The sequence below is a fragment of the Stylophora pistillata genome, chromosome 11 (assembly GCF_964205215.1).
Source record: "Stylophora pistillata chromosome 11, jaStyPist1.2, whole genome shotgun sequence".
In the NCBI taxonomy this organism is placed as follows: Eukaryota; Metazoa; Cnidaria; class Anthozoa; order Scleractinia; family Pocilloporidae; genus Stylophora; species Stylophora pistillata.
Window position 1 is genome coordinate 30,154,095 of NC_142529.1, and position 5,201 is coordinate 30,159,295.

The following is a 5,201-nucleotide window of genomic DNA, read 5'->3' on the forward strand; positions in this document are numbered from 1 at the left end:
CGATGACTACACGTTCTGTTCAAAATCATTATAAATTGTTATCTAAGTGACTGGAAAAATAGGAAAACACTCGAACTTGTTTTACAACGAACGAGAAATTCAGCACGTGTATCAAATACCATTTGCCATTTAGCGCCCTACCACTTTTAGCATCATTGACACTATACTAGCTTTAGATTTCACCATCTCTACGTGCGATCATGTTCGACTTTTCTGGCTGCGATTGAAAATATTCCCATTGTAATGATGATAGATAATGCACCTTGTTCTCTTTTAAAGGATCTTTTCTGAATGCAGGCAATGATTTTAGTTGGGGAGGGTAGGAACGGAATGATATTGGTTCATAAACCAAAATCTTGATTTTATTCTTGCTCCACTTCGTGAATCCTTCGCAGTGTTTACTGTCCAAATGAGAAACCTAGAAATATTAATAGCTAATGATCTCACCTTATAGATACAAGTTACAATTAGAGATGGGACAGACAGAACTTGGACAAACTAAGTATATGGGCTTGCTATAGACCTCAACAAATCAGTACTTAGTGATAAAGTGACTTACTGGTGAAAAATAAAGCTGAGAGAACAGTGACAAGCTAATAAAATAATATGTACTAATTGGCTAAGCTGAAGGCTCAAACTCCTGGAAAATATTTGGCTCCTGATTATAACCTGTGGACCCTGTCTGGCAAAGCAGGGACGTAGAGGGAGGTTTTGTTATAACTTTGTGTTACTGGCTTTTCCATATGTTAAAGGAATGATGCAAATATCATTAGCACCTTCGGTCCATTTGAACCTGTGACAAAGGTTGCTGGGATGCAACGAAAATAATGAAAGCAGCTGTATTGATCAAGTTTTCAAACCTTCTATTAAGGTAATGATAATTGTTAAGAGAGGTGCCTAAATCCTGAATCATTTTTCACACTAAAAAGGAAATAAAAACTAAAATTAAAATGTTAATTGCTTTTAATGGATATTGATAGGTCTCCTACCGAAATTGTCTCCTTTAATCAATGTTTTTCCAAAGCTTTTAACTGTCGGCAATGTGGGGGCAATTATCCATAATCAAAGCACAAGCACCTACCCTTAATCGATAATCACTTTACTTAAAGTAGTTTTCCATGTCCTCGAAAATTGGAGACATCAAACACGGGCGAATTTCCAAACTACAAAGCACGGCTTATTGTGCGTAACTCAAAATAAAACTTGAATGTTTAAACTCAAATCAGCAGTTTTCATGTCGTTATGTTTGCTTGCCGTCTCTTATCTGCCTACGTTGCTAAACATTATTATCCTTTGTGGAGGAGTGATAATTACACCGCAAAAAACCCTATTATCTATGTTATTTAATTGAAGACTGGAATTTTACGGCAAGATTTGTTAATAAGCTCTTTTACTTCGTTGGTGAGTAATGCCACGTGTGGTATTATTGACGTCGATCAAATCATCCATCAAATTTTCCAACTATCTTAAATGACATGAAACTACCGCTCATCCCTCATTCAGTGACTTTATCCTGATCCAACTGTACGAATCACCTCCACGTCAGTGGAAATCACGAAAGACGAGGGAGAAAGCTAAAACAAGAGTAACATGTTGGCAACGAAAGATATCTTCGTGTTCCTAATATTAGCTGTATCAACACAGGGTAAGAGGGACTTTTTGCAGTCACTGACAGGCACTGCCAGCTTTTTCTTAATTGATCTCTCGTATTTGTGGTTGCTATTTGTGTTCTGAGATGATGCTCATTTCCCAAAATTTAAAGATTCTTTGCAAAAATGACAATTTACACGGTCTAACAAAGGTGTACATTTTTTATCTACTTAAAAGGCACACTTTGGAATCAGGTCATACTAGTAGTAACGTTATTGCAAAAGCATATCCATTTTAGTTTGTGCAAATATGATAGACTGATTTTCAAGCTGAGTTCATTTAGGCGTTTCCGCACGCTTCCCGATCAAACTGGGCAAATCTTTCACATTACCTACTCAGAAGTTCCAAATCTGCTAATTTACGTGCGCAGTGTGTTCCTAAAATGTTTCTCGGAATTTTTTTCTAAAACCTCAGCGCGGACAACATGTTACATGCATTTTCAACCAAAATTTTCTTCTTCCTTATTGGTCTTCATTTCTATCAAACGACGATGTATTTATTGGAGATTCCATAAGTTCAAAATACGACAACCAGGATTTTGCGTATATATATATATATATATATATATAATCGCTCATTTTCTAACAGAGGCTATCCGAATTTCAAGTGGCAACCAAAAACTGAGCGCTTTATTGATTGTTTTGTAGTTACTAATCAGTTGTTACTTACCTTTGTTACTTACCTTTTTACTTACCTTGTAGTTACTTACCTTTCATATTCTTGTGAAATTATACTGATCGAAGCCAAGAAAGTACTACTTAACGCCATATAAACCATGTAAGTGAAAAAAACACTCCAACTAACTTCTACTTTCAACACACTACTGCGAAAACTTCAAAACTAGTTTCGTCTACGACCTACGAAAATTTTTTTTTTTTTAAATTTTTAGTTTTTGTTTGTCATCAACTGACGAGGTCGTAGACGAAACTAGTTTTGAAGTTTTCGCAGTAGTGTGTTGAAAGTAGAAGTTAGTTGGAGTGTTTTTTTCACTTACATGGTTTATATGGCGTCTTTCATATTCAGATGCCCTTCAGACAAATTTAATTTGAATTACTTAAAAAGTCTGAACTAAAAGAAAGAGATTTGCCTTTGAACCCCTCCCAAGCAACATCTACCAGGGTGCTGTCTTTGAGCAAAGCATAGTCACGGCTGCTTAGATTTCCCGTCCATCTTTCTCTGTTTTTTTTTTTTTTTTTTTTCTTTTACTTCTTTTTCTATAGATAAACCCTAACAATTATTTTAAAGGCAATCGGTACATGTACTAATAATCGATCACAAATATCATTTCATGACAAATTGGGGCAAGGAAAACTCGTGGACATATGAATATTTAACATTACTAATGATTGGCTAAAAAGGATGTGCCGCTAGACAGGGTCGCATTTTCACGACTAGATCGCAAATAATGGGGCTGCATTTTAAACAGGTTTACTAGAATGGGGTTGCACATTTTAAAGATTTTGGGGATAAAAAATTTCTGGTAAATAGGGATCTAAACAATTCAAAGTGTCTGCGAGCCACTCAACTCAGAAGAAGAATTGTGAAAATGTAATGAGGTGGGCGATGCAATTGAGTTCGTTTGGTTCAATTGGTAACTGAGTTCAGCGCTGGAAGTTATTTTCCCCTTAATTAATATGTACATGCACATTCTTGTTAAAGCGGAGAGCGTTTTAGTTCTTTCTGGTTTTGTGATACTGTGGTGCAAATTGGGGAGTTCAGGCACAAACCCAACACCGTGAATCGCTTCGATTATTTACGACCTGATGTGAAACGAGAAATGTGGGAACAGTTAAAGTTTTTGGCTGATTGATTTAATTCGAGTATCTTATGTGAACATTGGCGGCTAGATCCGTCAATAAAACTTTTGCGTTCGAAAATGATTCTGGGCTTTTCGGAGATGAAAGAAAACTCGTTGAATTCACTGCCTCGTATCAGTCAAAAACTTTTGTGTTCACATAAAAAAAAAAGGTTTCTGAGGTACATAGTTCCGAGGCAGAAAACTGATGGTAGTTTGTTATCACGTGTAAGCGAGAGATACGATCATCGCATTACAGTGAAAATGTTATTTAGCGAATGTGACATAGGAAGACGAAGAAAGATTTGGATCGCAGCGTCGTATAAATTTGAAGATTTTTCAAACCTGTGTACTGTGTATAACCTTCCATAGACCAAGTGAGAGCTTAAAGTTATAAAAGTGAAACCCCACATACACACGAAAACTACCACTTTAAAAGCCCTTATGCACAGGTCTGATTATTCATTGAGAAAATTAACATGAAGTAGTGGATGGAGTGACATTCAAAGTCCCAGGGTGGGAGAATGGCTCTGGAAAGCCCTATGGGGGAGTGGTCATATAACCTACGTGGTTATCCCTGATAACTGACAAGCCGAAGGTAGCCTACCAGACCATAGATCCTATTTTTTTCTTCCAATGTCTTGTTCACTAAAGACGAGAAAAACTCTCGTATTAGGTAAACTTTCACGCGAAAGGAAAGTTATTGAAATTTTTTCGTTTGGTAATGCCGACAGTTATTTTCTAGTATTTAAGTAAACATGACAACTTATTGATCGACATGGAAAATAAAGGGATGGTTGTTTTTTTACTTGTGTATGTTGAGTCTGTTAATTGGAGACCATTCCTGTAGTTGGTACGACTAGTTTAGAGTCATCTTCCCAAACGACCGCCGCATACGGGAAAAAGTTTCTAAGATTCTGTTTCTTAACCTCTGTGTGTCTTCATTCACAGGATTGGACCCAGAACTCTTTATTTACGTTCTAATTTGCGGCGCTTAAACGAACTTCGCCATCATCTGTCCTGGTGTTAGCTATCATGAGGCTCTTGTCATTATAAACTTTAAGAAATTAGGCGCGCGTGACCTTTTAACATACCGCGTTTTAAAATCGACCGTTTTGAGAATAGCTTTTCTATCTCTTCATGTCTCAAAGCAAATAGTTTAAAGTTTAGGGTATTACGAACTTCGCAGCTTGTATTATTATAACTTCTTTTAGCTATAGAACATCTTATCTCCCATTAACCCTTTTTATCCTTCAAGTAAGATAGATTAGTTAATGATTAGATTTCTAAATTATATCAATCCAGTTTTCGAACTGCTGTGGTGTATTTATAAATTAACATACTTCAACAAAAACTTCAAACTTCAAACTTATTTTCTCCTGAAATACCTTTAAGTAAAAAACCGACACAACTTGATGTGTCGGGACCGCTCAGGAAATCCAACTACTAAGGTAAAAATTTAGAACCTTCGGAGTAAACCTGATAGTTTGCTGTGGAGTCGGCGGCAGCAAACAAACAGAATACAGACCGTAGAGAGTTAGAAATTTTGGATGGGAAAATCTGCCACCATTTTCAAATTAAGTCGTTCCGATCCAAGTCAGCCTTGAAGTTCCAAAAATGACGATTCCTAACGTCATATTGATTTAAATAAAACTATATATGACTTCCAATCCCGCCCGACGCGACCGAAATGGAACAATATCTAGTCATAATTCGAGAGATATTACCAAAACAAAAAAAAACCTACAAATACTTA